This window comes from Microcebus murinus, chromosome 3 (genome assembly GCF_040939455.1).
Source record: "Microcebus murinus isolate Inina chromosome 3, M.murinus_Inina_mat1.0, whole genome shotgun sequence".
Taxonomy (NCBI): domain Eukaryota; kingdom Metazoa; phylum Chordata; class Mammalia; order Primates; family Cheirogaleidae; genus Microcebus; species Microcebus murinus.
Window position 1 is genome coordinate 73,090,693 of NC_134106.1, and position 12,403 is coordinate 73,103,095.

Genomic DNA, 12,403 nt, shown 5'->3' on the forward strand with positions numbered 1-12,403 from the left:
TGTCTTGAGGCCTATTGGCAATAGTCAAAAGAATGAATTGCAATGTTACTTACATTTGTACTTTCTTTCCCAATCATTCCCCTGGTTATTTTTTTCATTGATTTGTAGTACATTTAGTTTCGTTTTCTTTTGTTTGTACTCCATCTAGATTTCTCTTACCTTTGTTGATTTCAGGTATTTATTTGAATAGAATGTGCGTCATATTAATACAGTCCCCAAAGACACAAATATACGCAATCGGTAAAGGTGTACTCAGAGAGGGGACACATGTGACACATGTCTAATCCCCTCTCCTGTCTCCATGCTCCTCCCTCAACAACTCCCTCCCACTTACCCTTCCCAGCGAACTCTGGTTTTCACACCCAGTTTTGTTTGTTTGTTTGAGGAATCTCCCCTGCTTGTTTACAAGAATAATAACATAGTATAGATTCGTGTTTGCATTTTACTATTATCATTTAATAATATTATATATACCCTAGCAATCACTCCACATCACTTCATGGAGATCTTCGTCCTTATTATACAACTGCAAGTCACTCTGTTGTGTCGAGTTGCCATAGTTTTTCAACCACAATTTTTTGTGTGGACATTTTGGATGTTTTCAATATTTTGCATATAATTCAGAACAGTGCTTCAGTGAATTTCTTTATGGATATGTACTGATAGGACGGCCTTGCTAATAAATTATCTGACATAAAGACAGGAATAAACTCACAGCATATAATCGTCATCTTGAAGAGAAATATCACAGCACAATAGCCTCTTATTTCATTACCACCTGTAGTTTTATTTGAGAATTGTTTTCACATCCTTGAGCACCCCTGAGCGGACAGCATGGGTATGAGCTTAACATCTCATTTCCTACAAGACCACATCCCAAAGGCCCTGATAAGCCAGCCTTACAGAAAAGAGGAAAAAAAAAAAACTCACATACACACACATACACACAGACACACACACAACCATTCACAGGTATTTTCTGCTATTAGCTGGAAACAATTACATTTCAATGTGTCATACAATTCTAGTCAAACAATTATAAAATGAGAAAATGCACAAATACTTTGCTACATTAAATATATATATATATATATATATATATATATATATATATATATCAGGCAAGGTATGTTGTTTCATGCCTATAATCCTAGCAATCTGGGAGACCAAGGAGGGAGAATTGCTTGAGTTCAGGAGTTCGAGATCAACCTGAGCAAGAGTGAGATACCATCTCTACAAAAAATAGAAAATTTTCCCAGGTGTGGTTGCACACAGCTATAGTCCCACATACCTGGGAGACTTAGGCAGGAGGATTGCTTGAGACCAGGAATTTGATGTTGCAGGGAGTTATGATCACGCCACTGCGATCTACTTGGGACAACAGAGGGAGACTCTGTCTAAAATTAAATAAATAAGTAATCCAAAAGCCCCAAGGATTCTTTTTTGCACAGATAAAAATCAGGCTTGCTTCAGAGTCTCAGTCTGCAAAAGTATCTTCCAGTAATCAATGTATTTGTATCTGAAAACATACAAAGTTTTCAGAAAATACAGAAATTATAATCTATGCATTTTATGCTGAACTAAAATATCAAATATGAAGAATATTTTTACTTTGAAACTACAAAAATCATAATATACACAATCAGTTTTTAAAATAGACACCCTGAAATATTTATTTCAGCTGACCAAGAGTTGAAATCAATCGGAGTGCTCAACAAGAGGAAACTGTGGTTTGTGATCATAAAAGGCTGTTGGGGAGAATAAAAATCACCAAAATCTGAAAGTTAATCTACCTAGGTTGAAATTCTGTTAACAAATTCAATGTTATTTTGTGGGATTCATTCCATAAATATAAAGTATGTAATGCAATACAATTTGATGCTAATAAAGTAATCTGTGTATACAATGACAATGTTACTCATGCAAAAATAGGAAGCAGAATGGAAGGGGAATAACTTTTGCCATCATACTAAATTTATGGTAAATGTAATGTCCAATATTTTTCTTGACTTTGAAATTCAAAATTATAGATTTACACAGGCTTAACAAAAAATAGATAAATATGTGCATATACACTTATATTTTGATCCCTCAATTTATTTCTACTTTCTCTTGTTTGAGATTAACACATAGTGCTCATCCATTAACAAAAGCAAAAACATAAAATATCTAATTTCTCAAGATGATCCTACTCTACGTGAGGAGTTATGACAAGTGAACTAGTGGGAGGAATAGATGTCCCTGCTCAGTCCTTTCACATTCAGAACTAGTCATTATGTCCGAGATCCTCAAGACAGACACACTGTATGACAACAAGGGAATTTTTGCTCAAGTTTTCTGTTCTTCCCGCAGAAAGTTTTTGTTTCACATTCTTCAGCTCTCCGTCTTTCATTCTGATCTGTTCTCCCTAGTTTATGTCTGGAGCAAATTCTTCCTTATCTGACCAAACTTTTCTATCTCCACAGCCCGTCCTTTCCTCTGAGCAACCTTGGGAGTGAGTTGGCATCCACCAGGGATAAAAACACATGTACCCAGGTTTGGTAAGACGATGAAACCTTTAAGAAGTGTTTAATGAACATCTCAAAGCTCCCTTGGATTAATTTTCATACACCCTGAGCTCCTCTTAACACATCCTCAATGTGAGGTTTGTCCTTCTCATTTCCTGGGTGGGTAGTAAGATAGAATATTGACTCTGCTGGTAGAAATGGAAAAGCTGTAGCATGTTTGGAAAACAGTGCAGCAGTGCAAGTGTTTAAACAAAGAGTTACCACATTATCCAGCAATTCCACTGCTAGGTATTAATATAGACCCAAGAAAATATAAAAATATTTGCACAAAAAACATGTACTTGATTGTTCATAGCAGCATTATGGGTCCATCTGTAGAACTACTGAGGAACAGCTTTGCCCAAGAAGGGAGTCCCCAGAATTCTCTGTGATGCTTTTCAACTAGGTGGATGACCTTGAACAACTCCCATCAACCAGTCTATCTGAGTTTTACTCATCTTGTTTCCACTTAATGGTATAGCAAGGATAATTCTGTGTCTGCTTTTGGTTCATTATTATTATTATTATTTCAGAATATTACAGGAGTACAAATATTTAGGTTACATATATTCTCCAAATCAGAGCTACAAGCATGCCCACCCCCCAGACAGTGTGCAATGCACCTAGTAGGTATGAATATACCTATCTCCTCCTCCCCCTCCAACCTTCCTGACACCCCATGAATGTTACTTCCATAGGTACACATAAGTGCTGATCAATTAGTACCAAGTAGATGGTGGGTATATGTGGTGCTTGTTTTTCCATTCTTGTGATACTTCTATTAGGAGAATGTCTTTATAATACAATGTCCTTTTTTTCCTTAGGCAGATGCCCAGTACTGGGATTGCTGGATCCAATAGTATTACTACTTTTAGTTCTTTGAGATATCTCAATATTACTTTCCATATTGGTTGTACTAGTTTGCAGTTAATTTGAAGTAAAAAAAAATAACTTTCACTTTTAGTAATAATGCTATAGATCTTAGAAGACAAAAAATTTCATGACAAAAGCAGAAGAGAACAGGAAATAAATTTAAAAAGTCATGTTTGTGATGACATGAGAGCACTATAGAATAAACAAAAGGCAGATGACCTAACATTCCAGTGAGGCAAAAGCCTTTGTAGGTGAGCTGATGTTCTCCTGTCGTTGTGTTCTTTAGTGAAATTTGCAGATTTAAGTGTGCTCAGGAATTTGGGCTTGCCCTAGGCAGAGGATTCTACTGGGAGGAGAATTCAGGTGAGTCTGGCAGGTGCGTGGAGCCACCTTAGCAGACTGGACCAGGGCTGAACCCGCAATGCCAGACTGGATTTCTCTTTGGGACATTAGCTGAGGTCTGGGTGAGGACAGTGGCTGGGCCTGGACCAGAAAGGTGGAGTTAAGCCTCCCTCATTCCTGTGGGTTTCCTTCTATAAAGCTGCAACTCCTGATGATGTTCCAGCACCAATTCCACCCTGGTCAACCTCTCAATTATTTTCATACAAGGTCCCTCCCGAATGACCATTCTCTTTCCAGTCACATCCAGATATAAGATGGGGGAAAAGTCAATTTTGGAAGCTCACCTGTACACTGCTGGGATGACTAGGAATGCTTCATATCGCCTAAAGTGCATTGGCGAGGACGTTTGCTAACCTGTGAGTCACCAAGGCCTCAGAGCCCTTCGTGATGCACGACTTGCCCACGAGCTTGCAGGGGCATCAGGGCACAACCTGAAGGCCAGTCAGGAGCTAGTCATCACTGTGAGTATTTCCAAGAAATACATATGAGATTCCATCAGGGTTTGTAGCCAACCCCACGGTCAGCAGCATTCCCTCAATGACAAATGTGAGCATTGGAGCTGGGTGTTGCACCAACAGCTGCTGTCTGCCACATGTCCTTCCAGTTCTCCTTCACTGCTGCTCCTAATTCTAACATTCTTATTCTTGGGAGACAAAATTACCTTATATTCTTTTATATTTTCAAAAATGTTTTGAATATGGCATAGAAATGTATGTCATATAATTCTTCCAGACTTATTTATTTTTACAATTGAGATAAGGAATTCAAATATCTCTCCTTTCATTTCATCATGCTGTGACCGACACTAATCAAAACCTTTGACTCTTGCTTTTAAATAGATTTAACAAAGTCTATCAAGAAGTCAAAGCCCAAGAATAAGGACAATTTTACTTGAGGACTCCTGGAAACAATAGTATAAAATGCTGTGCCTGCCCCTTTGTTAGAGAGACATGGGCTAAAAAAATAAATAAATCAATGCAGGGGGAGTGTGCAGGTGGGTGGAGGGGAAGGAACAGTCTATATCACTAAATGAATCCAGGTGCATGAATACCAGTAACTATTCAACCAAAATAAAATCCAAAAAATGCATTAGTTTTGGATTTCTATCAGTCAGACTTCATGACAAACTGTTAAACTGAATGAACTAATTGACAAATAAGTGTAGGGCAGGCAGGGAAGATTTGGATGAGCTTTCATTCAGTTTTCTCTTCCGTCCTATCCGGTTTCTCACAGGGCACTTGACCCCCTCCATTCTCCCATAGGTTCTGCCAGGCCGAGGCTCTCACAGCTGATGAAGCCACAGCCCTCACGGTCCAGCTCAGTGGTCTGACGCATGTGCCTTGAGGTTCCCTGCAACGTGCTCTATGGCACCTGCTCACCAGACCATCAACACTGGTGGGCAGCTGGGCCACCCGGCAGAGACGTTTGTGTTTGCCGCTGTACCACTGTGAGAGGATATTGTATAGTTTGCATGCAGTAATAAACCCCGACATCCTCAGCCTCCACCTTGCTGATCTTCAGTGTAAAGTCTGTGCCTGACCCGCTGCCACTGAACCTGTCTGGGACCCCAGAGGCCCGGGTGAAACCCAAGTAGATCAGGAGCTGTGGAGACTGGCCTGGCTTCTGCAGGAACCATTGCAAATAGGTCTTTCCATTGCTGTGCAGGAGGCTCTGGCTAGACCTGCAGGAGATGGAGGCCGGCTCTCCAGGGGTGACCGGCAGGGACACTGGAGTCTGGGTCATCACAATATCTCCACGGGATCCTGAAATAATGAGAGAGAAGGGAAAGGTTATGTACACACATTAGGAGACACTTTGACAATTTTCTTTTGTTATTTCAGGCTAAGTTATACTTCATAGGTGTGATTTTGATTTATTTTCCCAAAACATTCAATTTCAAAGAGAACACAGGTTTTCAAGTCTGGAGAGAACCTCTAGAAGTCCCCTGCACAATCCCCTCTTTCTGTTTCAGAGTCTTCACCAAAGCACAGGTCCCTGCTCCTTCGGGAACCTTCCTCACTCTCTCAGATCTAAGCCTGACTTGACCCAACCTGGAGGACAAGACGTGCACATCTAACACATGCACAGAGCAATGTGGCAGGCAGTGGGGCCCCACAGCTCACTCTCCCACCCCGTCCTCCTTCCTCATCTCCTTCTGTCCTTACCAGGGACCCAGAGCACCAGCAGCCCCAGGAGCTGAGCAGGGAGCCTCATTTTGAGAAGTTGGACTGAGGAGTCCTGGTCAGTCCAGACAAAGTTGGATTTGAGCTTTTATCTCAGACTTAAGGGGCAGATCCTCCCCAGGGGACAGTATGCAAATGCCCTGGTGGGTGCAGTGGTGTGGAGCAAAGGAACAGAAAATGTTCTCTGTGGTTGGGGGAAACTAACACAGGAAAAAAATCTATGTAGCACCAGTAGGAGAAAGGACATATTATAATATTTCCTTCCTTTTCCGCCTCTTTTTATAATAGTTTTTCAGCATTTTCCCAGGCACATTATACTTTTCTTTTATGAGGTTATTTTCCATAAATATTTGATGAATTATTTTTTTTACCTGCTTGCATAATAGAGACTAGGTTTGGTCTTTTCTATTTTTTTTTTTTTTTTTTGAGACAGAGTCTCACTGTGTTGCCTGAGCTAGAGTGAATGCAGTGGCGTCAGCCTAGCTCACAGCAACCTCAAACTCCTGGGCTCAAGCAATTCTGCTGCTTCAGCCTACCAAGTAGCTGGGACTACAGGCCTGCACCACCATGCCCAGCTAATTTTTTCTATCTATTTTACGTTGGCCAATTCACTTCTTTCTATTTTTTTAGTAAAGATGGAGTCTCACTCAGGCTGATTTCAAACTCATGACCTTGAGCAATCTGCCCTCCTCGGCGCCCCACAGTGCTAGGATTACATGTTGAGCCAACAAGCCCAGCATTTTCTATTTTTTAATTGAGATAAAACACATAAAGGGTAGAAATATTCAATGTACAATTGACAATGTTTCATGCATATGTAGTATCCAAACGAAGCTATAGAACATTCTACAATCCCCAGATACTTCCATCCTGCCCTTTCCCTGTCAGTCACTGTTCCCCTGTGCCAACCAAGGTGACTGTCCTTCTGACATCTGTCACAAGTATGTCTCTTCCTGAACCTGAATGTCATATAAGATAAAGTAAACATTTTGTTGTTGTTTCTAGTTTCTTTCTTGTTTCTTGCCTGGCTTTGAGGCCCTCTTTCTTTCCCGTGGATTGAGGTTGTTGTCTGTTGTCATTTCCTGTAATTCTCAAGAATTTCCTCTTAAATTTCTTGCAGAGTATGTCTGAAAGTAATCATTTCTCTTGATTTGTGTTCATCAAGAGTATGTTTTTACTTTGTCTTTATTTTTGAAGATTGGGAAAGGAAAAGAGTTTAACTGGTTTAGGGAAACAGCAGATTTGTAGAGAGTGGTTTTGTAGGTTCAGGAGTGTGAATAGAAGTTTTCAAAACTGTTAGAAAGAAGAGAGCCTGAGTCTGTGCTGGGGGGTGTGCTGTGAGCATCGGAGTGGAGAGGAGATTAGAGGACCATCGCAGGAAGAGTCTTTTGCCTGCACAGTCAGAAACATCTGTGTTCTGGGAAATGAGATCAGTAGCTGAGGAGTCAGAGCCGGGTCCTGCTCCTCTGTGTCATTGTGGTCATCTGTGCACTCACACTCCTGGGGACAATTGGGTGTTCCTCTTTGTGGCAGCTTCAGGACCCTTGGGAAAGGTTGCTAAGCACCAAATGAAGGCATTCTTGCAAAATAAAGTTCTGATCAACATGATCCAATCATGTACCAAGGTGTAGACAGACAGAAATGAGTCGACAGACTTCTATTTTGTTCCTAGCAGGCGTGTGCCACACAACATCTCACTGAATTCAGATGATTTATAAGACAGGAAAACACAGATTATATTCTATGACCTGCACAGAAATTCTACGATAGGCTGAGCTAATAGCTTTTACTGACTCCATCACTTGGGCTAAAGCTGGCCAATATAATATGTACACATACTGCCACATAGATAGATGGATTAAATTAAAACTGATGGCATAAATATGACCATTTAGTAGTCCATTTAGAAATATATTAAGAGGAAGTTAAAACAAAATAATATTTGAATAAAAAGAGTGAAATGTGCGTCATTCATGGGAAATTTACATATATGAGTTAAATGTCTCAAGATTCCATGGCTAATAACACTGAGCATTTATTTTCATGTACGTAGATGTTCATGTTAATAATCGTCTGGCTGATCAAGGTGGTCAGCAGGGTGGTTCTACTGCAGGACACGGAGCTTGTCTCCAGCCTTTGGATTGTGTTTGATACGGAGCCAAGTTAGTGTCCACTCAAGGCAGAGCATCTGCAGGGCAAAGTAGCAGGACTGAACAACGTCCCCAAAGCAGGCTAAGCAGGCAAATGTAAGTCTAATCATCTCTAACAGAAGTGCATACAATTTTATTCTATTCTTTTACTTTCTTAATTTATAGTCTCTAAAATTATTTATTGCATTTAATTTTCAAGGTAATTGTGCATGGAAAACATTAGGTTTTTCATAATTTTTATTTTTACAACTTAAAATACTTTTCAAATGTAATTGTGCTTTAAATAGAAATAAAGCTGAGTGTGTTTTCAACAGAAGGCTTTCCTCATTGGGAAAAGAAATATCTTTAGCTAAAGGTAAACGTCCTTGAACACATAGCTTTGTAACACTTCTGTAGATTACCTGTGAAGTTGTTAAAATGAAGATGGTCATTCAGTGTATCTAAGATGCATTTGCTACTTTGCATGTGTAACATGCTCACAATCATGTTGATGATTCAGCTGGCATCGAAACAAATGTTGAGCCGCAAGGTTTTCATATCAAGCAAAAGTTAAACTGTAGCACCTTAGATTTTCTTGTTTGTTTAGTCAAGAAAGGTTTTTCATTTGTTTGTTCATGGTGGTATAGATTCTAGGCTATTTTTTCATCTTTCAGTATGCTCTGTGACTAAGAAAAATTGCTTTCAATGATCCCATACTTGCTACTAATGTGTGGAAGGACATTTAAGCATATTCTGAGGCTGTACCATACCTGAAAAGTTCGGAGATTTGGGCAAATATTGACTTTATGTGGTTGTCAGAATTCAATCCCAACACCACCACCATTTCTGGAAGCACGTTTCCCAAAACTGCTTTCCTTTCTGTGGTTTCTTGTCGAGTTAAACATGAGCCCTCCTATTATATTTGAAAGTCAAAAGAGGATGATTCAATATTCATTGACACCTACAGGCAGACACCTGGACAATCTGAGGATTGGAAGACCCCTGGTGAGGAGCTGCATCAGCTGAGAACATCAGCACCCCCACCTTTGAGCCTCCAAGACCGGTCTGAGGACCACATGGCCAGGCAGCTCCTAACATCAGAGGCAGAGAGACTCTGGCTACTGTCAGACCACCAGAGAGTCCCCTGTTTCTAGCATCAGCTTCCCTGACTACCCTACACCCAGGCTTGTACTTCCAATTCTAATTTCCTGTATTAAAACAATTCTTGCTTCAAATCTGTAGAGTGGCTTGTATTTTGCTGTATGAACCCTGACTGATCCCATAAAAGAGACTCCTCAGGTATCATAATTGTTGTCCATTATTGACTCAGAAGAGGCTTTTTCATGTCTGCACTGCTGAGGCTGAGGAGAAAGAGTTAGAACACAGAGACCCTGGCCCTGTCTACCAAAACTTTCACAGCTTGGCTGTCTCTAAAAGCTCTGGGCAGATGGAGGCACCGGGAAGTGCAGCTACAGCAGGAGCAGCTGGGGCAGCCCCGCCTCACACATCTGCTTCCCTGGGGGGTTTTTGTTCAGCCTTGTAACACTGTGTGAGGGTTACTATTATACTGATGACAGAAATAAGTTGCAACATCATCAGTCTCCAGGCCTCTAATGGTGAGAGAATAATCTGTCCCAGACCCACTGCCACTGAACCTCGTTGAGACCCCAGATTGCAAGTTGGATGCTCCATAGATCAGGCGCTTAGGGGCATTTCCTGGTTTGTGCTGGTACCAGGCTAAATTCCTATTAATTCCCTGACTGGCCCGGCAAGAGATGGTGACTGTTTCTCCTGGAGATGCAGCCAGGGAGGATGGAGACTGGGTCATCTGGATGTCACATCTGATACCTGAGATTGGAAACATAAAAACAAATATTCATATGATTAATCATATTATAAAAAGACCTCCCTGAGGCAGTACTGAGCACACTGACTGAAAACATTCTTGGTGTTCTCCCTCCTTACCTGGGATGCAGAGCAGCAAGAGCCCCAGGAGCTGAGTGGGGACCTTCATGTCCATGCTGTGCCTTGACAGGGACTGACTCCTGCACAGGGTGTGACCAGCCTGTTGATAAGTCTGCAGGGCAGGGGCTGTGCTGTGGGATTATGCAAATCAGCAGGGGATGGGCAGGCTGGGCCCAGCTGCAGGGCTGGCTCATCTCAGTGACTCAGGACAGGCCCAGGGTCCCCAGTGTCCTAGGTCAGACCAGGGCAGCACAGATACACCTGCAGACAATGTCTTTCTCCCTAGAGGACATTTTGTTAAAAAGCCAATTTGGGGGAACCTATTCTTAAAACTTGAATTGGATGTGGAGACTACATGAAGTGATATATTTCAAAGTTGTATGGGGCGTATGTAGCAGAATATCCTTATCTATAAGGAGTATAGAGGCTTAGAGGGTGGGACTTTCAGGTATTCAACATACTGTCAAATGTTTCCAGATGTGACTCTTGGGACAAGACCACTGCATCTCCTGCTGACCTTCCCAGGCCCCTCTCAGCCTTCTGGTCATCAGCCCCTTCATCTACCTACATGGTCTCTTCTGAGTGACCATCCTCCCCAGTGAGAGAACAAATGAGACCACTCATCCCCAGGTGTATATTGAGGGCAGATTCCATTTTTGGAAGGTCACCTATGTCCTCCTGGGTTCACTAGGAATGTGTGACATGACCAAAGGTGCATTTAGGCAGGAACCTCACAAACTCTTTCCTCACTAAATCCTCAGAGCCCTGTGTGATGTGCCACTCTCCGTGAGCTTGCAGTGGCACCTTAAATGCCAGGCCTGTGTCATTTCAACTCTGTGATTCTTCCTGAGACAGACATCAGAGCTTCCATCTGGGTTCATATCTCAACCCCAACCCCACCAGCATTAACACCCCAACATATGAGCCACAGAGCTGTGCGCTGTTCCTACAGCTGATCCCCACCACGTGCTTCCCCTTCTGATTTACTTCCCATGCCCAAGGGCTTCCTATTCTTCTTCTTCTTCAGGTAACTATGGACTTACATAGTATCTTGCATTTATCAAAATTCCATTGAATGTGTCATACTACACAGAATAATTAATTCTGACTTTGTTCTTGTTTGCATATTTAAAAATACAGCATGGGAATTCAGAAAACACCATTCTTCAACCCATTTTGACTGAGAGTGTTCAAAGACTTCTGGAACTAGACTTTCATTATTAAATAGATTTGCCAAAGTCTATCTATTAGTGAATAAACCAACTGTGAAATGTTATACTTGGCTACTACCCTGAGAACAGTAGCATAAAGCCCTGTGCCTGCTCTGGTACTGGATAGAGACGTGTGCTGAGAATAAGGGCACAAGTGGTGAAGGGGTAAAGAGATGTCATCATCACCAAATAGTATCTGGCTGCATATAGACTAGTGACTGCTATGCCAAGGCATTACCAAAAAATGTGCCACTGTTTTGTTGTCATGAATCAGCTTTGATTGGTTGACTGCTAACCTAAATGAATGTAATTGACAAATGCATGCAAAGGAGAGAGGATTAAGATCAGCTTCAGGTGAGAGGATGCAGTCAGCTCTCCCTTCCTCCTGTCTGGTTGCTCAGAGGGCACTTGGACCCCTCTAATCTGCTGCAGGTTCTGCTATGCTCAGGCTGCCACAGTCGATGTGGTCCCATGTATGGAGCCTGAGCCGTAGCCAGGAACTCATGGTCCAGCTGCAACTTGTTCCCTTGAGGTCTCCAACATCTTCCCCTTACACAGATTCAGAGAATACATTCTGTCTGCTCCCCAGTGAAGGAACAAATATGGGCAGCTGGGACAATCCAAGAAGGGAGGATTTTGTTTGGGGCTGCACCACTGTGAGAAGAAACTTTGTAGTTTGCATGAGGTCATAAATTCCTAAATCCTCAAGCTCCATCACCTGTTGATTTTGAATGTGAATCTGTCCCTCATCTGCTGCCTCGGAACCTGTCTGAGGCCCCAGAATCCCAGGTGGTAAAGTTATAAATCATGCACCTTGGCGGTTGCCCCGGCTTCTGCAGGTATCAATTCCAATAGGTGTTTCCATCGCTATGCAGGAGGCTCTGACCAGCGCTGCAGGAGACGGAGGCGGCTCTCCAGGGGTGACTGGCAGGGACAGTGGGGTCTGGGTCATCACAGCATCCCCACTGAAATAATGAGAGAGAAGTGCAAGGTTGTGCATAAACTTTATGAGACATATTCTCCATTTCACTATAATTTTTTTCAGGCTAAATCAATTTTTCGTAATTTTGATTCAGACTCCCAAAGAAATATCC

At 41.9% G+C, this 12,403-nt stretch overlaps 1 gene segment (V, D, J or C); it reads right to left on the bottom strand.

The window, feature by feature from the left end:
• Nucleotides 1–12,403, bottom strand: part of LOC105856880 (immunoglobulin kappa variable 2-28-like) — a 339,993-nt gene that overhangs the window by 202,446 nt on the left and 125,144 nt on the right.